At 50.7% G+C, this 22257-nt stretch overlaps 1 long non-coding RNA gene across 1 annotated transcript in view; it reads right to left on the bottom strand.

Moving 5' to 3' along the window:
* Window positions 1-21570, bottom strand: part of LOC138157637 (uncharacterized) — a 31692-nt gene extending 10122 nt beyond the window's left edge. Inside the window, exons 1-2 of the long non-coding RNA XR_011167422.1 lie at window positions 20713-21570; window positions 435-528 (exon numbers count right to left, since the gene is read on the bottom strand). This is a non-coding gene — a long non-coding RNA (uncharacterized lncRNA). The remainder of the gene's footprint in view (window positions 1-434; window positions 529-20712) is intronic.
* Window positions 21571-22257: the final 687 nt, after the last annotated feature.

Below are 22257 nucleotides of genomic sequence, written 5' to 3'. Positions count from 1 at the left end.
GGACTCTTAATTGTCAGGTGGTTTTGTTTTCAGGATTCCCCTGAACGTTATAATTCTTCTATACAGATGACCAATGTTTAATAGGAATGCGTGTGTAGAGCCCATATCAGATTGCACCATCTTGGGAGGGAGGGGGATTTAAAACTTTGGAGGTGAATGTTGAAAATTAAAAATAAATGAATTAACTTTTAAAAAGCCAGTCCTACAGAAGTGGCGCTCTGACTCTGAAAAGTCCTGCTAACCCTCCCTCCCTCCTCTCCTCTGCTGTCTAGTTTCATTTCCTGCCAATTCCACTTCAAGCCTCTCTTCTTCCTGGAGCCTACAGGATCCCAGAACTTCTGAAGCCGATGGGGCCTTAGCGGCATCCAGCCCACCCAGCCTGTGCCCAGACAGGTATTCCTATGAAAACAGACCTCCATTTCGAGGGGACTCACCACCTCCTGAGGCCAGGCAGCTCATTTCGCATTTGTCTCTACAGCCTGAGAGAACAGCCACCAGAGAGCTTCTCAAGAGACATCCATCAGTGACCTACAGGACAAGACAAGGGCAAATGCTGTCTATTTTAGAGATAGGATGGAACCCGCAAATTACAGACCCGGGAATTTGACTTTGGTTCCTGGAAAAAAATCAACCACATAAGTCGAGTTAGTGACTGTACAGAAGGAGAGGGGAGGGGCTGTGCAGAGGGAGAGGGGAGCGCCGAGAACCACCTCGGAGTTAAGAAGGTTTCAGGCCCAACTCACCTCACTGCCTTTGAACAGTCTGTGTTTGCGGTTGGTGGGCTGGATCAAACGAGACAATATTGGCTGAACACTTTGAGCAGGGTCTGGTATATGGTTGGTGCTCCATAAATGCGTGTTCCTTTCCCTTAGGTCAGTAGCAGTCTCCTGAGCTGTATCTATTTTGGTAAAGCATCTAACAAAGTCTCTCCTGTTATTCTTGCAGAGAAGATGGCAATAGCCCAGTGAGGTGGGTTTAGAATGGGTTGAGCAGCCAGCCCCACAGACCAGACATTAATGGGTCCATGTTTGCTTGGCCAGAGCCTCAGGGGTCTGTTCATGGCCTTGAGCTATTCAACATTTTTATCAATGACTTTATCAAAAGTCCGGGTTCAAAATGTCAGCTTCACCAGTGTAAGTCAGACCTCCCTGAGGGGTCTCTGAGCAGAACCTGGACAACCATTTCTTAGCTAGTTTGGGCATGAGCCCAGCATGCCTCAGTCCTCAGCTGAGGACACCTTCTCAAAAAAGCTCGCAAAAGCCAAGCAGTGAAATCTAGAAGGCCATTTTGACACTGAAGGTGAAGGATTGATTTAAGGGATGGGTTAGAATGGCCTTCGTCAATGGAGCTTAGGATGGAGAGGAGGCCTTAATGAGAAGACAGCCGAGGCCAACATTGATCCAGCAAACACAGACAAAAATAGACGACTGCTTTGTAACAACTCTAATTGGGCTTGTCAGCCTTAACTTACATGACCTTTAATCAGAGGGCCTCAATAGACAGGAAGAGTCTGGAAAGGGAGAAAACCCTGTGCCAATGCACGAAGGCTCCTGCCCCTTTCAGCAGGTATTGACCAAAAGCCCCCTGCGTTAGGGGGATGGGGAGAAAGAAAGATCGTGGAGACACTGTGGGGACCATTGCTGGAGTCACCCGAGGTCACAGAAGAAGCTTCTGAAAGTGATAAAGGCGATATTTTGGAGAGGACGTCCAAGGGCAAACCTGAGGCAGCAGGAGGCAGGGCCTCCAAGGCAACCCAGCTAGCTCCTGAGCCCTACCCAGGGGGGCTGGGAGGGGGCGCTGAAAGGAAGCCCCTGCCATGACAGCAAAAGGGAAAGCCAGGCGGTCTAGGGCTCTGGGGTTCAGGCTGTAGCCTGAATAGCTTGGGGTGCTCAGGGCTCAGGTCTGCCTTATGATGGTGATGACGTACAGGCTCTGGGAACCCTCCTTAAACTCTGATTGAATCTTCCCATTTGATGAGGCATTAGCCTGAGTCCATAAGCCTTTCATTGTGGCTGGGCCCAAACTTCTGTTACTAGCCCAGCCCTCCTTTGTCCAGCTAGCTGTCACCCAGGATCCTCCCAAACCCTCCGAAGTCTCATCTCCAGGTACCTCCCACCCTTAATCTCTCATCTAGAGTCTGACCTGATTGACTCCTCCTGAAGACCCTCCCCAAACTCCTCCCCTAGACCACCCCTAGATTCCTCCCACAACCTTTCTGTGTATAAGACCCACCTTGCCTCCTTCTGGTGTGAGAGCACCAGAGAATTATCTAGGCCAGACTCACTCTGTCTGATTATTCTGGCCCACTTGTCCAGGACAAGAGTTACAGACACTGAGGCTTCTTAAGAGTCTACCTATTATGGCGAACTTTGAATCGACTTTGCTTTTCTTTGGCTGAGAGAAGACTTGAGTCGAATTCATTTGTCAGGACCCAGCGTGTTGGGATTTTGGGGTCTCACATACCCCTAACCCGAGACCTCTACATGTTATGCTAACTTCAACATTTTTATGGTTCCCTGATATCAGGAAACACTGCTAATCTCAAGTTTTTCTCCACCAGGACTGGAAGGTATGTATGTAAGTCTCTCTCTTTCCCTATTCCCTTCTTGCTCTCCAAGTACCTTGGAGGTGCTTTTTTTGGGCCTGACCTCTCAGGTCCCATTAGGTCAGACAGCTAGGAGCCTGTCTCGTACTCAGCCTGACATTTTCAGGTTCTCGATCCAGTTTGGTTACGTTGGAAGACATGGACCTGGGCTCAGCTTCGGAAGAATGGAGGACAAGGACAGACGCCCCATCCGGAAGTGGGAGCCAGATTCTTTCAATTCTCTCGGCGCTAGGGAATTGGGAAAACTTCAGGAACTTTTTTTGTGGGTCTTTTGTCGTTTTGTTTTGTTTTTCGAGGCTTACTCCCAAAACTTCCTTTATGGAGGAAGGGACTCACAGGCCCTACACCTACATTGAGTCAATCCTTTTGAGCTCCCAAAAGTTCGCCTTTGGGTTGTCTTTTACAACACTGGGAAAAATTTAGTTTCTCTACAGAACTTGAAAAGAAAAAGTTGGTGTTTTTTTTGCAACACTGTCTGGCCTCGGTATCACCTACAGGACCATGAATTGCGGCCTGTTTTGGGGACTTTAAAAGATAATACTCTCTTGCAGTTACAATTATACCGTCACCGAGAGGGAAGATGGATAGAAGTTGCCTACATGACAGCCTTTGTCGAACCCTCTCAGAACACAGTTCTCAGGAAAGACTGTGAGATGCTTGAAGCTAGAGCCCCTCCACAAAGGGGCAACAGGAGCCAATTAAATGACCCCCTTCCTATGGGCCCCAGGGCATCAGCCCCTCCCGCCTCAGTGACTCCTGCTCAGGTCCCAGTCATGGGTGTCTCTGAGGCAGCTCCCCCAGCCCCTCCGCCATCGGCCACTCCTGCTCAGGCCCCAGTCAGACATTGTTTCTAGCTCTTAGTTCTCTTTGCCACAGAGATGTACTGAGTGGTACACCATGCCATAAACATGTGAAATGCCCATCACAGTCAGGGAGCTTCCCTTGATCCCTGCTTTGCCCAGCACTGGGCATTCCTTAGAGTCCATGACCTCATCATCAGGGGTGAGGACCTCCCTCATCTCACTTGGGGCACTCATCCAGAAGAGCTGCCCACAAGAATGGGGAGGAAAGCTAACAAAAAGGATGTGTTTAGCCACACAGAAAAGAAAGGATGAAAGAAGAGCTCAGGATGAACCCTTCCAGCCACAAGTCTATGATCCTGGACCTAGACTGCCTCTTCCATCCCTCCCAGGTCGAGACTTACGATCCCAAGGTGTCTGAAACTTGCCCAAGGTCACATAGCTAGGACTTGAACCCAGATCTCTCTTTATCTGCTTTCCAGCTCTCCTTTCATGACATTGCACTGCCTCTAAGAACAGAGAGAGAAAGAGAGATGATCCATTGAGAAGAGATCAATGGCCCAAAATCTACAAAAGGGGAGCTGAAGATGGAGATAGATAAAGAGTGAGGGAGAAACCAAGAGAGGGCCTGAAGGTGGTGCCAGTCTGGATGGTCCATTGAGCCAGGGCCCCAGAGGGCAGCCGGACACACCAGAGAAAAGAGAGCTGACATCATCCTCAGACAAGAAGAATGGCCAAGGTTATGTGGTTCTTTTAAGGTTAACCAAGTGCTTTCCTGATGTTATGTCATTGATCAGCTGGTGGGAGACAGCCCAGGATTAATGACTTTTGGTCTAGACAGCTTGCTGCTGACCTGGTCATACTGCTCAGGCTAAGATCAGCCTCCCAGGGGCTGGAGGAACAGCTCTGACTCAGTCCTTAATTGGCATTGATTGTGTTTTGCAAACAAGTGCCTTGCTTCGGGTTGGCCAAGCCCAGCCCAGCTGTTCAGGGCAGCCCAAAGCAGGGCATGAGGGTCTTCTTCCCAGGCTACTAGCCCCTTCTTTCTCCCGACCCTGACCCTCCAGCTCTTTTCCTCCAAGTGGCCCTGTCATCCTCTCCTCCCTGGTTGTCTCCACTCTAGCCCCTGGCCTGGCCCACCTTCTCCGGCCAGTGCTCCAGCCCTGGACCTCACTCACCTCCCCCTCCAGCCCCTGGGAGGCTGATCATGAACATATTTGTTGTTGTCCAGTCATTTCAGTGGTGTCTGACATTTTGTGACCCTATTTGGGGTTTTCTGGGCAAAGATTCTGGAGAGGTTTGCCATTCCTTCTCCAGTTCATTTTACAGATGAAGAAACTGAGGCAAGCAAGGTTAAGTGACTTGTCCAGGGTCATCTGCAGATTCACTGCCAGAGGTGCAGGTTACTCACCTGATCAGTCCAGCTCCGTGGATGCCCTGCTACGCATCCACCCAAGTATTGAAGGAGTTAAAACCAGCGGGGCTCAGCCATTTTTTTTAATCCCACGATGATGTCATGATATGGAAGAAGGGCAGAAGCAGAAGGGTCTGGACATTCCAACACTGGTGACCTTCCAGAAGAGGAGAGGCCAAGGATGGAGGGATTCTCTGCTTGGAGCCCCTCTTGGCAGTGGCTTCTCCCTGGTGCCCTTTCAACCACTTGAGCTCAATGGTTAGAGCTCTCTGAATGTACTTCAACGATCTGTGTAGCGACTGCATTTTCCACTGCCTGTAAAATGGGAGCTTCCTGTGGGCAGGGGCTGTTTTCTTTTTCTCTGATTCCTTCACACAGCATCTGGGATATAACACTCTTTCATAAATGTCTGCTGAATTGAAAATTGTGTTTGAGCCCAGGCTCTGCTTCTGTATGACATCAGGCAAGTTGCACACCAGCTTTCCGGAACTCAGTTTCCTAATTTGTAAAGAGAAGAGGCAGTACTCGACCATCTTCTGGGCCCTTCCAACGATCTCAGGATCTGCTTGGCAGCTTTCTGACAGTCCATGTGGAGGAGATTTGCCATTCACCAATGAAGTTTGGCAGGTATAGAAAAGAGTGTCCGTGTGATGCCCAGACTGGGCTTCATTGAGGGCTTGAGAAGAAGACATTTAGAAACCAGAGAGAAGGGAACTCATGCCCTCAGTGACCAGGAGAGCTGGGAGAGAGGTCACTAGTCTGGTCCAGGAATGAAATGAGGAAAGCAAAGTGAAGGTGACTGGACAAGACTGACGCACATGCCAAAGCAAGGCCACAGTGGGTCTCATTAGGACTAGATGATCTTGGAGGCTCAGGCCAACTTGGAAATTCTATGAGGCAGAATGGAGGCTCTGCATGCACTTTGTTGCCTTTGATTTCCTTGAAGCCCAACAAAGGGGCTTGCCCTGGATGGCTGAGCTTATGCTCCAAGAAAGGGTTTCAGAGAGATGCAGACACAAAGGGGTCTCCAAGTAGAGAATCCCTCTGACCTCAGCCTCTCCTCTTTTGGGAGGTCACCAGTGGTGGAATGTCCAGACCCTTGTACTTTGGAGTGCCCTCTTTCCATTTCATGACACTATCATGGAACATGGAAAAGGCCTTGGAAAGAAGGACGTGGCACAGGAGCTGTGCTTTGAAGGGAGCTCGGGATTCTAAGGAAACAACCCTTGGCAGCTCTGACCCCAGGAATGGAACCAGTGCCAAGCCCTGCCACAGGGCACGTAGCGCCGACTCATAAATCTATTGAGACCATGGTGGCTTCCAAGACCGACGGAGAGGCAGAGATATCCTGAAACATAATCCTGGACAGCCCTGGAGTTTCTCTGGCTCCCCCTGCCCAGAATTACCCCATCCAGTGGGCATGCACTCTCACATCCAACACTCTCCCTCTGTGACCCCTCACACCTAGCATCACTGGGCATATCTCCTGCCAGCCCAGCTGCTTTTCTGATCATCATTTCTCACTGGGACTATTGCAAATGGCCTCCACGGTCAGTCAACAGGCATTTATTAAGTGCCCACTGTGTGCTGAGTACTGAGGACACAAAGAGAGACAAAAGCTAGTCTCTTCTTTCCAGGAGGTATTGATCTTCCTGCAGCCCGGCTGTCACTGTCCAGCCATCCTCCACATGCCTGCAAACGACAGTTCCTAAAACATAGACCTGACCCTGTCACCCCCATCCTTACAAGAGGGAGGGGCTCCCTCTCACTTCCGGCACAATGTACACAAATGCCAGCCAGAGCTGGCCACCCCCACCTGTGCAGGTGATTCCAGGTCAGGTGCAGTCAGGAGCCTCTGAAGGTGCAGCCTCATGAAACCTTCTCGGTGGGGACCTGCAGGGGGTGGCAGCCATCTGGAGAGCATTTCCAACTCAGCTGTCTTGGCTTCTGGGGCCAGGAGCGCCTGCTCAGAATAGCTCAACGTTGATGAAACCCCAGGCTGCGCCCACACTCCCTCCAGAATGCCCAGGGGATTGGCCAGCATAGGGCCTGAGAATCTGAGCCTCTGTTCTCTTTGTCTGTGTGTGGCTGAAGTACCTGAGGTTCGGCTTGGACCTGAGAGGCTGGCCCCCTCCACTGTGTGGCCTTCTATGACACCTGATAAGCAGTGACCTGAGGCATTTGCCCTACCAAGGCTGGCAGACCAGGCGAGATCAAGGAGGCGCAGGTTTCCTCCCGGCTTGCCTTTTCTGCTCCTTTGTGGCCACAAGCCCTGGGCTCCACAATCAGGCCAGACCTTCAAGCAACTGAACAGGCATGATGTCCAAGCTTCATGTGGCATCATGCAGGGCCAGGCATCCAAAAGAGCCATCCCAGGACTCCAGCGCTTCCCAGAGCCCAAGAGAGAACAGACTGGCATGATTTCTGTGATTTCTCTGGGAAGTTGTGGGGGGGTCCTCAGGAGGCCTGCCCAGCTGCTGCACTGTAGGAAATGGCGGGAAGTGGGGGATGAGGGAGGTGATGGAGATGTAGAAAGACATTCTGAGAGTCATTGAGGTAGACCCTAGAGCTAAGGGCTCCAAGCATTCCCAGAGCCAGGGGAGTGCAGGGGCCACCAAACAGCTCTGCTCCTCAGGCCAGGGGCTAATGGAGAAGGAAGGGCCAAAGGCCTCAGGGGAGATTTTTAAAATAAAGGGCCTAGGAAGGGTCACAGCAGGCAGAATGGGCAGGGTCCCCAGAGGCCCTCTGGAGTGCTTGGAAGGGCAGGGCTTGAGCACCTGTGCTGTCTTTGGTGCCTGGGCCCAAAAAGAAGAACTCTGATCTTCATGGTTGTGTGAGTGGAGGGAGGGCTTTGACAGAGTTTGCAAGCAGGAAGGTTGGAGGACAGACGGTCTGTGCATGCAGCCCTTGGCACTTTAAGCCATCTGAGAGTTGGAAAGCAAGCTGGTTGATGGTGAGGAGAGCATAAAAGGTCAAGTGTTTAAATTGCCCCAACATTCCTCATTAAGCACGTTTGAACTCTGTGAAGCATCTGGAAATCCTGAGGGCTGGGATGATTCCTCCCTGTGCTCCAAGTGTGACTGGGGCAGAGGGGTGTGTGTGTGTGTGTGTGTGTGTGTGTGTGTATGCATGTGTGTGTGTGTGTGTGTGTGTAATAGTAATGAAATTTGAAGTTCCTTTTGTATTGCTAAGCTGAGAGGTACTTAGCACTTAGTAATTACTCAAGCCTCTGTTAAAGAAACAGAAGGTACGAACCCCTGTTGCTAATATAACAGGAAGGGGTTGGCTGAAGGAGCTAATGCCATGGGTGTATATAAGGAGAAGTCCCTGCTGGGTCAAAACTTCTTTGAGTAGGCTTTGTGGAGGCAGAAGCTGCTGCCACCGGGGAGGCTAAAGAGGAAAGGTCTAAGAACGATTTTGATTTGAAGAACCTGGATAAAGTATGTGATTTTGATTCTGGGAACCAGCTGAAACTTCTGCTGAGTCTGAGGGCTAGCAGGAGCTGCTGAGGCTATTGAGGATTTCTGAGGGCCAGCTGGGGCAGCCGAAGACTGAGGAAGCATGATTGTGATGCTGGAACTTTGCATGAACCCGTTTGTGGCTTTGTTAAGCCACCTATACTCTGTAATCAGAACCTTAAAAGCTGTTCACAGTAGCATTCTTCTGGAAAGCTGCTCGTGCGTGGAATTACTCTGTGTATGTGCATGTGTGAGAGTGAGCATATGTGTGTTTGAGCATGCACAAACAGGGAGAGGGGTGGCCCTCTCTCAGACAGCAAGGATGATCAGGAGCCTGATTCCTGGGCAGCCAGGGACTGTCAGGGGCCATAGCCCCTCTTCCAGGGTCCCCTCATTCACAGGGTCTCCTGCTCCTTCCTTACCAGTACTTAGAGGGGGAGGGGACTGCTGCATCATTCTCTTCTGATCTATCAGGCTTCTCTGTGGTCCTCACCTAAAGTCACACAACTCACCAGGGTCAGCATGATCAGATTTTCCCACCAATTGTAATAAGAATCATCTTCATCTCGTCCAATTAATTAATGGTCAAAGGATATGAACAGGCAGTTTTCACAAGAACTCAAAGCTATGTATAGTCATGAAAAAATGCTCTAAATCTCTATTGATTAGAGAAATGCATTTTAAAGCAACTCTGAGGCACCACCTCACACCCATCAGATTGGCTAATATGACAGAAAAGGAAAATGATAAATGTTGGAGGAGACCTGGAAAAATTGGAAATTTTTAATGCATTTTTGGTGGAGTTGTGAACTGATACAACCATTCTGGAGAGATATTTGGAACTATGTCCAAAGAGCTAAAAACTATGCATACCCTTTGATCCAGCAATACCTCTTCTAGGGCTGCATCCCAAAGAGATCATAAAATGGGAAAAGGACCCACATGTACAAAAGTATTTATAGAAGCTCTTTTTGTGGTGGTCAAGAATTGGAAAATGAGGGGAAGACCATTCTTTGGGGGATGGCTAAACAAGCGGGTGGTAGATGAATGTAATGGAATACCATTGTGCTATAAGGAATGATGAGCAGGGGGACTTCAGAGAAACCTGGAAAGACTAATATGCACTGATGCCAAGTGAGGGGAGCAGAACGAGGGGAATGTTGTATGTAGTAACAGCAACATTGTGTGATGATCAAATTTGATAGACTTGCTTCTTCTCAGTGATGCAGGGATTTAAGACAATTCCAAATGACTCATGATCTAAATACTGTCCATATCCAGAGAAAGAACAGAGAGATCTGAAGGCAGATTATTTTCACTTTTTTTGGTTTTTCCTTTTGTCCTGATTCTTCTTTCACAACAGGACTAATGTGGAAATATGTTTAACATGATTTTACATACATAAACAATATCTGGCTGCTCTCTTGGGGAGGGGGGAAGGGAGGGAAGGAGAAAAATTTGGAACTTAAAATCTTATAAAAATGAATGTGAAAACTATCTTTACATGTAATTGGGAAAATGCTATTAAGTGCAAAATAAATAAAATGATGTAAATGAAAAATCTTTATCATAACAATAGCCAGCATTTCTCTGGGGCTTTGGGAATTGCTACAGTTTTATACACATTCACTTTCACCTTTGAGATCTTGCCCTTATCCAGTTGGAGGCTTTGGGAGTTCAGTGGGAGTTCGATCAGAAAAAGGCCAGAAAGAGAGTCTATTTTTGACAAGGGGAATATAGTTTGGTGGCAAGGATGGGCATCTGCTTCCTGCCACTCGTTGCCCCCCAGTGTGGCCACATCAGGGCTTCCTTCCCCTCCAGCCAGGCCCCTCTCTGCCCCCTATTGTGAGCTCACTGTCCTACAGAGTCTTGGACCAAGTGAGTCATGTCCTGACTTGAGGCGAGGCCAGGGATGAACACAACAGAGGAAGGTTAAAGGCTGAAGCCAGAGCAGAGCACAGAGAAGCATACTACCCCCTCACTCCCCCACCAGAGGCTACTCCCTACTGGCTTCCCAGGCTGTGCCCAGCAACAAATGCACCTGGACTGCCTGGGCCATGGATGAGGCCCTGCCCACCATCCTCAGCTATAGAAAGTCAAGTCTGAAAGAACTAAAAGCAGCGTCTTTGTTCTCTGGGATAGGATGATGACCGTCTCAATGATTCCCTTTGCTTAAAGACAAGCCAGTGCCAGCAGCAGGGCTGAAGCATGTTCCTTACTTCCCTGATTTCGTTTGGGTGAGGTGGGAACTTGCAGAGAGGAGAGGAAGGGAGAGGGGCACAGGGACAGGGACAGGGAAATATTCTTGCTGTCCTCAGGCTCAGTGGGCTCGCTCACTCTGACCCAGTGCACTGGAAGGCCTTTCAGACTATGGAAAAGGGTTCTCACTTTGGCCATGGCCAGATGGTTAATCACTCTCCAAGAACAACGGAAGGCCTGTCCTTTGGAACGGACCTAAAGACAGTGAGCCAGTGGAAGTTTTTGTTTCCATGGTCCCTATTTCAATACTTAGGGAAGCTGTGATTCCATTGGCATGGCTGTCCCCTGTCTCCCTGCCCCCATACAGGTCACAGGTCAAGTACCCTTGAGGCCTTAGTAAACAGTCTTTAGGAGTTGCTGGGGCTGAAAAAAATTAATTTTCTGGTGACCAACCCTCTCTGACCTAACCTGGTCTGGTCCTTCAACAGACAGTGGCCTGCCAGGCTAGTAGGGGCTCAGATCTGAAGCCATCCCACCTTGGGAGGCCTGGCGCAAGCTGGTGCTCTGCTGGCCCAGCCAGGGAGACCTGGGGTCACCTGCACAGACTAGGAAGCACCTTGGACAGCGTCCATGGGAGGGCCCCTAGAAAAGAGAGGAAACCAGAATTCGAGAAGCCTGAAATGCCACTTAGATAAAGGCAGCCTTCCTCAACTTTATTTCCCTTCTTTTCTAGCTAATCAGAGGGCCCTCCAGATTATGCCATCTTGCCCCTGAGCTATGAGCGGCGAGCCCAGCGCCATCCTTTCTTCGGCCCTTTGCTCTCAGCTGGGGCTCCAGCCGTCCCGGCAGCCCTTCTGCTTTCTGGTTCTGGGGTTAGATGTGTTCTGAAGCAAGTGGAAGAATAAAGAAAAAGGGGATGATGTCTGCATGTAGCACGAGCACCCCGGCAGCTACAGACAGCAGCAGCGTCGGACACACACATACATGCCCATCCCTCCCCAGAAAGGCCAGAACAATCGCTGATAATAACAAGTGCTGGGAGACGCGGGCCAGCTTGCCAGGCCTGGGGTGGTTTTACACATTAACTATTTGGTCTTGACAGAAATCCCTTGGAATTGGGGATATTGTTACCTTCCTTTCCCAAGTGAGGACACTGAGCCAGGCGAAGACTGAGGTGCCTTACTGGGGGCATATTGCCTTGAAGCCAAGTGCTGCGTCCTCTGCTCCACACGGCACTGGGCCAGGCCCCACCGTCCGGGCAGACCAGAGGTAAACCCTCCCTAAACTGTCCCCTCAAGGGGCCTGAGCAGGAGGTCTGATTTGTTTCCCTTTCTCTTTCCAGTCAAAGTGCCTTATCACAGAGCCAGGAGCAAACTTGGAGAGACAGAGGAAAGAGCCCCCAGGAGAAGAGGTCAGACAGCTGGACTTGGAGTTGGGAAGAGGCGAGTTCTAATCCTGCCTCAGGAATTCCCTAGACTTCTCTGGGCACATCACTCAACCTCTCTCTGCCTCAGTTTCCTTTTGAGGATAGTCAGCACCCACCTTGACAGGTTGTTATGAGAACCAAATGAAATATGTTAAGCAATCTGCCAATCTTAAAAGTCTATACAAATGCTACATATTCCATTATTATCATTATTTGGTTCTCCTAATGGGATGAGAAATGAATGCCAGCAGCAAGTGTACAAGGAGGAAATGGGCCTCTGAAGGCCAGAGTATCTTCAGGATGGCTTCTTGTCCTAGGAAGGAGCCTTGCTCATCCAGAAACCTGCCAAAGGGAGCCCCAGACTGGGAGGAGGGAACCACTCAGCGACGCTGGGACATTTTCCAAGTAAGCATGTTCTCATGGAAGGGTCTCCTGAGGATCTGTCTAGTAACTCCCAGATTTGTGCCTCATCATCCAAACCTATTTCCTGCTTAAGCTGGGAGAAGAGAAAAGATCTGGTAATATTGCTCCATGGGGTGCAATCAGGAAGTGCCAAGCACGGCATCTGGGTCTCCAGTGAGCCACCACAGCTCTTGGCTACCGGCTTCCATCAAATGGCAATTATTTAGACTGGGACTGGACTCAGCCTCTAGGCTGCTTCCCAGCTCCAAGAGGCTGCGATCTGTTGAACAAGGGCTGGCATCGGTTTAGCAATGGAGGGCTTGCCAAGTGCTCTGCTCTCTCTCTCACTGGCTTCTTGTAACAACTCTGAGATTTAAACAATGCAAGCTCTATTATCCCCATTTTCCAGAAGAGGAAATTTGGTCTTTAAAAGGTTGTGCGTTTTGGTTCCACAGAATATAAGTGGCAAAGCAGGTCTTAGGTTTAGACCTGAACCCCACCTCCTTCTGCTGCCCCAAAGCCTCTGAAGACTTGGCAAGAGTCAGTGATGAGAGGTGAGTGGTCTCTCATCCATCCATTTATCAGAACGGTTCTTTTCACTTAGCTGTTTCCCACTAGAGCCATAACGAGGGTGGGGTAGCTGGGGCTTCTCCTGGGATGCAGAGTCGGTAGAGCTCTGAAAGGCCCTGTACTCCTTTGGCATTGGAGAAACAGAGGCTGGCCACTTCCTCTAGTCATGTTTTAGTTGAACCAAAGTCTCTGCCAGAGAGAGAAAGGGAGAGAGAAGGGGGAAGGACTGTCTGGTGCACATGCAGTGTTCACCTTGTGATGGCTGAGGGCTGACAGTGCCCGAGCCCAGCAGATGTTAACAGAAAGAAGCTCGCTACAGGGGGACAAGTTCAGGTTCTCCTCCAGGAGAAACACTGTAAATGAGGAGCAGGGCTTTCATACCAGTCAGAGATGGAGGCTCTGGGAGAAACAATGTAGCCAGTAGAGATTTGCTGCCCAGCCTTGATTTCATTCTGCTGTGTCTCCTCTACCTAGCCATTCAAGGGCCAGATCCGGATTTCTCCTCTGGTGGAGAGGCTAGGAAGCCTCTTTCTGAGGAGAGCTACAGCTCTTTTAACACATAGCCTCAGGCTATACAAGTCACCTCCCCAAGTCCGGCAGTTGCCAATATAGACCAGGACCATTCTGCAGACAAGGATGGAGTCTATTCTTTTTGACTCCCTGTGCCTGAAACTGATCCAAAATTCATGTCCATAATAATGTCACCTTTTAACTCCTCATGTGTCCCCTTCTCTCCTCTGACACACCTCTGGTGCAAATCTGGTGCAAATCACCTCACACTTATGTTATTGCTATGGCTCCTGGGGCGAGGGGGACAATGACCTGCCTGCCCCAAGTCTCTCCCCATTCCAATCCATCCATTCTGACACTAGAGTGATTTTCCTGAAGCACAAGTCTGACCATGTCATGCCCCTAACTCACTAAAAGCCAGTGGCTCCCTATTACCTCCAGATCAAATATAAAATGCTCTGTTTGGTATTCATAACCCTTTATAACCCACCCCCCTCCTACCTTTCCTCTCTTCTTACCCCTCACTCTGAAACACATGCTCTCTGTTCCAGAGACCCTGGACTCCTGGCTGTTCCATGGACAAGACCCTCCATCCCAGTCCCTCAAATTCTTCGTGTGATCTTCTATGCCTGGAATGCTCTCGATCCTCTGCTCTGACTACTGATCTCCCTAGTTTTCCTAAAGTCCCAACTAAAATCTTTTATTTCCCTTTTACTTCTTTTTTACTTTTACTGTTATTTCCCCATCTTCTCTTCTTTAAAAAAATATTTTATGTCTTAAAAATTTTCCCAATTACATGTAAAAAATTTAGCAATAATTTAAATGTTTTAAATTGGATTAAAATTTTTAATTTTAAATTAATTAAAATTTTATTTTAAATTTTAAAATGTCTCTCCCTCTCTCCCCTTTGTTGAGAAGGCAAGCAATATGTCACCCACTCCCTCTTAATTCTGGTCCTTTTCCTCTATTAATTATTTCCTGTTCCTCCTGAATATTGCTTAACTTGCATGCCTTTGTTTGCCTGTGGTCTACCTCATTTGATTATGAGCTCCTTTGGGCAGGAGCTGTCCTTTTTGTATCTTCAGTACTTAGAACAATGCCTGACACACAGTAGGCCCTTAATAAATGTTGACTGGTTGACTGAAATAACGATCTGACCTAATGTAAGGAATTTCTTTTGATTCATTTTCTATCCCTTATGGTGATTCTGTGTTCCCAAAACTTATTATTTAAAATACGTGTTTAGTTATTCATAATCTTAATTATTAAAATATTATTTAAAATAAACATTATTTAAATTAGAAACAAAAAGAAAACCATGAACTCTGTAGTGACTTGGGCCTTGATCTCAAGGTTTTCTTTGATTGGTATGTGAATGAGCTGAGGGCCAGAACCAGAGCTAGGTGAAAAACAGTATCAATTATTTTCATCATAATAACAATGACAACAATTTCTTTTAAGCCCTTGCCCTGGGCGCCCAAAGTGTTCTTCATAGGCAGGGAAGCTTCTTCAAAGCCACGATTTGCTAGTCCTTGCTTAGCTTAATTGTGTAATCATTTGACACGGTCTCTTCTACGGCAGTAGCTTTTGGGGGGGGGGGGCGAGGCCTGTGAGGGTCTCTCTGCCTCTTCTCTTCCCAGCCCAATCCATCCTTTAATCAGATGTCAAACTCACCTTCCTAGGGGTCAGGACAGACCAGGTCACCCCACCCCATCCTCAACCATTCCCTATACTTCCAGGCTCAAATAGAAAGTCCTCTGCTGGGTTTTTGAAAGTCCTTCCTCCCCTCCATGGACTCTGCAGCCCAGTGACGCCGGCCTCCTGGGACTCGGTTCCTCCCACCAGATACTCCATCTCCCAGCTTGGCTCACTGACTCTGTGGGTCCTTTGTGCCCCAGCACTTCTCCCTCCTCTTCTCTGCCTTCTGGCCCCTCCCCCTCCTCCTTAATGCCAGAGCCTTCCTTCTCAGAGCATTTTACAGTTTGACATGTCGCCTCCCCCATGTCCCCCTTAAGACTGGGAGCTCCTGGAGAGCTGGGGCTGTGTGTGTCCCCAGGGCTGAGCCCCATGCCTGGCAGGCAGAAGGTGCTCCCTGAGGGGAGAAACCGGGTAGAAGGATATGTGGGGAGCATGTGTTTGGTGAGGACCTACCATGTGCCAAGTACTGTGCTCATCACTAGATGCACAAATACAAGTGAAAAATTCAACAGGCCCCACCCTCAGGAGGAGCCCCAAATAGGGATTCCCTTTTAGGAAATCTTAACAAGAAAAGGAAGCTGGGGAAAAGTGATAAAGGCGTGTAGTGTGTGTGTGTGTGTGTGTGTGTGTGTGGGTGTGGGTGTGTCTGTGTGTGGGGGGTGTATGTCTGTGTCTGTGTCTCTGTGTGTGTGTGTGTCTGTCTGTCTGATGGGGCTGAGCCAGGGGAGGCCGTGGTTTTGAAGTCTGGAAGGCAGAGGCAGAGCCAGGGGGGAGCAATAGTTAGGTGCTCTGGGCCCATCCCCCAAAAGGACACAGCAGGAAGAACTGGCCAGTGGGAGAGGGGTAGGAGACAGCCTGGAGGGCGGATATCCCAGGGTGAGGCTGCAGCTGAGGCAGAGCCAGGGCTGGCTGCCCGACGAGCCTGGAAGGGGCAGGGCCCTTTGGGGAGCTGCCAGGCAGGGCAGAGGGCACAGCTTACCTTGGCAGCCTGAGCAGAGCAGAATGATGGATGCTCTGCTTCTCCCTCACAGATGTCCTAACCAATGGGATGGCGTGTGTTCCCTGGATTCAGTCCCAGAAGCAGCTTTTGGTTCAATCAGACTTTTCCCTTTCCTTTTCCTCTTGCTAATACTTTCCCCTCTAAGCCAAGGCCACAAGCCCCCTGGGAGCCCACCTCTGATCACCCCCTTTACTTCCCGAGGCTTCCTTCCTTGGCCTTGTTCATTTCTTCCTCTCCCTTGGGATTCCTTCAAGGCCCAGGACCAAAGAGGAAATTCTTTCCCTAGATCCAACAGGATCTCCCCAAACCCTCCAGCAAATCCCCACAAGGCCAGGCTTCTGGACAAGTGACAATGACTTTCTCCCTCCCAGGCTTCAGCAGTCCAAGGGCAAATAGCTTCCTGGGGCAGGCTCAGAAATCAGCCAAATTCGGCCTCAGAGCCAGCAGCCTGCAGTCCATGAGCTCAACCTAACGTCTTCCTGGGACATGACAAGAAATTAGAGGTGAGGCCAGGTAATGAGACAGGACAGACCTGATGTGTGTCCTGAGTGTAGTTTAAGCCGAATCTACATCAACAAGCCAGCAGCTCCACATAATTAGGACGCCTTCTAGAGGCTGTGGGAGGGGCAGCCCTTTCACCCATCCCCCTACTTCGGGAAGAGCAGGCAGAAGGGATCCTGTCTACATCCCCTCACAGAGGCTCCCAGAGTGGCTTTCTCTGGCCATCTCTACCCTCTTCTCCTTTCTCATCTGGGAAGTGGGGAGAGGGCAGAAAAACCCGCTGCTACAAAGGGACCCATATGCCTGGAGGCAATAAGATTTGCTTGTGAGGTTTCAGTGCATGGCATAGATCCCAGCCCCCCAGCCAGCTGAACTCAGAGAAATCAGCCAGCCCCAGTCCCAGGTGAGCCCTCTAGATGACATCTGTCTCTGCTTCTGCTGTCAATAGCACTGCTTGTTTGGCCAAAGGTGGGCCGGCAGGGAGGGCTGTGACTAACTGGAGGGCTGGGGTGGGCAGGTAAAATGCTGCCCTGTTGTTGAAGCCTGGCACCCTCCCTCTTTGCCAGCTGGAGAGGACTGTGAGATCCAAACCCTGTGCCCTGGGTCGGAAAGTAGACATACCCACTGGCCTGTTGGTAGAAGGGAGAACACAAAAATCACAGCGGTGCCCCTGAAAGGCTCTGGGCATTGACTAGTAGAGATGACGGCTCCACAGGTCCATGGGCCATGGCCAGGGGAGCCTGCTCTGCTTCAGGACACAGGAGCAACAAGAGCAATGCCAGCTGGGTACTGGGTAACCGGAGCCACTGGGAGCGTCGTCCAGGAGTGAAAAGGCCCTGGGAAAGTTGGCTTGGTACTTGGGCCCTGAAGGATGGCTGCAGGCTGGGGTCGGGGGGAGGCAGGAACGCCACAGTCGGTGCATTCATTTTATTTACTTGGCTCACCTCTAGTATTCTGAGGAAAGTTTCATACACTGTTTTATGTGGAAAAAATAAAGAAATCTACAACCTGCAGTTTAATGATGAGGAGAAGCCAATGGGAGAGAGGCTGGAACCGTGAGATCTAATCTGGTAACCCAGCTCAGGACCAATGAGACTGGAGAGCACCCAGGGAGTGGCTCTGCTCTAGGATGGGGGCCGTGCCAGGGGAAGGGGGGCACTGAGAGTGGCCGCTGCTCGCTGAGTGGGGAAGGCTGGTTACAATATCCTCTAGCCCCACTTGTGGGGCTGCCTTGGCATTGCTTTTAATGGGCATTTTAATTCCAGAGCAGTCCACAAATTTCCTGTAGTTGGAATGTTGATCATTTCTGTAGTTTTTCAACTTTGATTTTCCCTTAAGAATCCTCCCAGCCTCATCACTTCCATGATCACGTGTTTAAGCGTGGATGACACCCATGCCCTCCCTGTGGGCATTGTGACTACCAAGGAAGCCAGAATAAGCGCAAGCAATAGCCAGGTCATTTGCAAGGCTCTGGAATCGAATCCACACAAGAGGAGGAGGAAGGTGCCTGCACACATTGTTGGCATTCAGAGCCTTGGCAGGGAACTTGGCTTGGTTTTCACCCCACTGTAGCTCAAAAGGCAAGACTCCCCAGCACGTGCCATGTGGACTGACTCCTGCTGCAGCGAGGGGCAATGATGCCAGGGCATCACGTAGATCGGTACCAGTGAGTGCTGAGTAGCTGGCGCCACAAGCCTGACTGGTCTTGAAAAAGAGGGAAAGCAAATTCGTTTCAATGAGCCTCTGAACACAACAAATCTGACAGCAGAGATCGTGGCCTGGGATGGAGAAAGATGCCCTGCAGAACTTCTTGGGGCACCAGATAGACCAGAGCAGAGAGCAGGAGGCCAGGAAGGGGAGGACAAGCAGTGCCAGGAAGGACGAAGGCTAATCAACTGGCCATCTGCTGGCTGTGGCAGCAGTCTGACATAAGGACTTCCCCAATAGAACGTGGCCAGAAGGTAGGCCACTATTGTGGTACCCGCTGTGAAATGCATGGCCACTCGAGCCCAAGATCGCCTGAGACCAGACTTGGGGAGGCAATTTGTCAGAAACTGGCCGAGCCACACTGGTTATAGGAGCCAAGGTGCGGTTATGAGGGAGCTGCCCAAGACCCCAAAGGAGCTAGGCTGGCCCCACCAACAGCCCTTCCAGGGGCTTTTCTGCCTAGATTTGGAGCCATGTGTGGCAGTGACCACGAAGACTGATGGTGGAGAAAGTGGTGCTCACCTCCCAGAGAGAAGGACGTCTCTGGAGGGAGGGGGAGGGGTCAGCAGGAAGGCTCGAGCACTTGAAGGTAATTAATCCAAGCCCCTTGCAACCTTCCCAACAAAAAGTCATGTGGTCTCTGCTTTCAGACCTCCAGGGAGCAGGAGCCCACCCATCGACCCCTAGGAGAGAGCTTGACCTGTTATCAGGTTTGTACTGCCCTCCAGCCTGAATCTGCCTCTTTGCCATTCCCCCAGGGCTCCTGGCTCAGGAGGTTCTGACTGATCGATCCTCAGAGAGCCCCCCCCCCTTCTCCTGGGAGCTCGGACCCAGGACTGCCTCCACACAGGCAGGGCTGGGGCTGCTCAGAGTAGCTTGGACCTGTTCTCTCAGGAAGGCTCCTCTCACTCAGACCTGCTTCTTCTCTCGAGTGTGACTTCAGAGCCTGCCTTAGTACCTGGGACCCACAGAGCCTGCCCTCCCTGCCCTTGGAGCTCAAGGGTCTCCTCCGGCAAAGGATGTGGAGCTTGAGGATGCCCAGGCTAGGAGACATCATCAAGCTTGTATGACCCACAGGCCCCTGGGATTGAGGCTCAAACCTCTCCCAGCTGTAAACCCCCCGGGGATTTATGAAGGGAAGAAGCCAGGTGACCGGCATTTGTCTCTTTCCTGGGGCAGACTGATATTTTAGCATCAGCCCAGAGGGTGACACGTTTCACCTAGCCAACAAACCTTAGCCCATCACAATGAAGTTGCCCCATCTGTCTGTGCCAAGGCTTCATTTGCTATGGGCCCGGGATGTGAGTGGCTGCAGGTGTTTGGGTGTTAGCTCCCAGATGGCCACCCTCCCTTGTGCCCTGCCCCCCTGGGAGAGCTCATCCATCTTCTTCATGACTCAGACTGCGGGGCCCAAGAGTCCAGAACCATTCTCCCAGTCTTGCGGAGGCAGGAAGGGGTGGCAGCACCCACAGAGCAGAGCAGTCGCTCTGTCCCCACTCTGGGGGCCCTGTCCTCATTACACTGAGCCCTTCGGAGCAGCTTAGGTGAGAGGCAGCTCAGGAGGCAGAGCTTTTGCCCCCGGGCATGGTCAAGGGAGTTCCTGCTACCTAGTACCCTACCAAGGCCTAGCCTCCTTAAGCCCAAGCTTGTCATCAACTTAAGGTGCTGCTGACCACAAAAATGCCCATTCTCTTGGCCACAAGGGGCATTGGAGGAGAGACGATGAAGGAAGGGCATGAGCGTATCTGAACCACTGGGAAACTGGCCAGCCCTGGTGCTTGTGGGTCAACAGGTCACAATCCTGCAGGGAAGGCAGTGTATCCCAGGAGAATCAAATGGATGAGTCAGCATTATTAAGCACTTAGCACTCATCAGATACAGCGCTAAGTGATGAGGGTAGGACACAGAGGTGAGGCAGTGCCTGCCCTCAGTGAAGCGCCCTTCCTAGCAGAGGAGACCGCACGCAGGAGGGAGGGAGGGAGGGTCCTGCAGCCTTGCGGACCTTGCGGACCGTTTCAGTTCCTTTTCCAGTTCCCTCCGATGCTCCCTAAATAAGTGGCCGTATCCCCCGCAGAGGGGCCGGGCCGCGCCCCCCGCAGAGGGGCCGTGTCGTGTCCTCTTGCACTTACTCCTTCCCTTGCTTTTTTCTTGTGGCTATAGCAGCATTTCTAGCGCTCCAATGAACAGCAAAAGCGACCATGGGCCTTGCTTTACCCAGGAAGAGGAGGGAGGATGGGGACAGACAAAAAGAGGAAGCAGGCAAAGAGGGGTGGAAGAAGGAGAAGAGGGTCAGGAATGGGGAGAGGAAGACAGAGAGGACCAAGAAATGGTGCCGGAGCCAGGGGGGAGGCGGCGGTGGAGGAAAACAGAAAAGCCATTGTCTGAGAAGCCCCCAGAGGAATTAGGACAAAAACGCTCATACCTTAGCTGTCTGCTTGATTTGTGACTGAGCTCCCAGCAGCCCTGCGAAGACGTCCAGAGAAGCAGCCAAGGAGGGAGGATGCGTGGGAGGTGCCAGGAGCCTCGGAGACACTGAAGGAGAGAAGCCTGAATTCCCTCAAGAATGATTACAGCAGCAGCCAGGCCTGAGGGCTGGGCAGACAGGAGCTTCCTGCCACCATGTGCTACTCACATTCTCTTCAAAAATGAATGAGCATTTTTATAGACATGGACGTAGGCATTCCACCATCTCCAGTGCAGACACCATCCCCCGTGTGCATTTGCGCATGAGTCTATACTTCAGTAATCCGTGACTTTGCTAATCAGGGCTCTTCCCTCCATTGATGCAGCTTTCAAAGGCTTAGTAGGTGGATGGGGGGATGGGGGGACAGGCAGCTCTGCTCCTTCACCTTTGGTATCCCACTCTCACCTAGGACTCCAAGAAGCTGGAGTTCATGCAGCAGCCACACCCCAGGGAACTATCTCAGCAAACGGGCTGAGCCAGGCTGAGGGGAACCAAGGGGGGCCTCCCCCAAGCATGTGAAGACTTCCCCCAGCAGAACAGGTGGCCAACAACACTGTTCCAAGGGCCATGGAGGTGCTGCGTTAGCAGGCGCATGGAACTCTTAAAGCTTGGTTAGACATGGAAGACACCAAGGTCATCCACTGCATCCTGGCCCATCCCCACTTGGCCAGACTCTTGTCCTGCCACTGGACTCTGGTGACTCTGGAGGAGAGAGTGAGGCTGATGACTTTGGGCAGCTCTGCCTCCCTTCAATTGACAGATGATCAAGTCAGGACAGCACCTGTGATGTCATTGGTCTGCTTAGAAAACAAAGGGTGAACAACCACAGATGGTTTTGGAGAGGTGCTGTGGGGGATGGGGGGGGGAAGAGGGGGGGGGGGGGGGGGGAGGAGGAAGAAGAGGAGGAGGAAGAAGAGGAGGAAGGAGAAGAAGAAAGAAGAAGAAAATAAGAAGTCTATCTATCTCCCTGCAGTGAGTCTGGCACTGAGCCTCTCTGACCTTGTCTAGACTGGCCTTGGATGGCCCAGAGTCAGACACTAGAGTCCAAATGTCCTCCGGCCAGCACCAGGTGTCATAGACCTTTCACCTATCTTGCTTTGAATGAAATGCCTGCTTCAGGCTGAATCAACCCTGATGAAGTTACAGTTCAAGGCTCCTACCATGACCCTTCCCAGCTATGTCTCTTCAACTCCTTAGGACCTTTTGTCTTAGTCAATAGAATGAGGCCAGTGGTCTGAATCCTCAAATATATGCATCAAATTACCAATTTCATACAAATCAAAGAGGGATTCTATGAACTGAGCATTTATTCTTGAGAATCTAGGAGTGCCCCCCCCCCAATTCAAACAAACATGCATTGCTCCAATTAGTGTGAATAAGAATGAATCTGCAGCATCCCCTTGGGACTCACAGCAGGACCTGGAGGTTGTCCCTAGATTCTACCTCAGCTCAGGTTCTGCTGGCATCCGTGAAGGCGACTGTCCTCCTAGCACATGAGCCCCT

This window comes from Petaurus breviceps, unplaced genomic scaffold (assembly GCF_028583685.1).
Source record: "Petaurus breviceps papuanus isolate PSGF00001 unplaced genomic scaffold, PetGlider_PUasm1.0 173, whole genome shotgun sequence".
NCBI lineage: Eukaryota > Metazoa > Chordata > Mammalia > Diprotodontia > Petauridae > Petaurus > Petaurus breviceps.
Note: the sequence above shows the minus strand (reverse complement) of the source record. Positions and strands in the feature narration are given on the sequence as shown.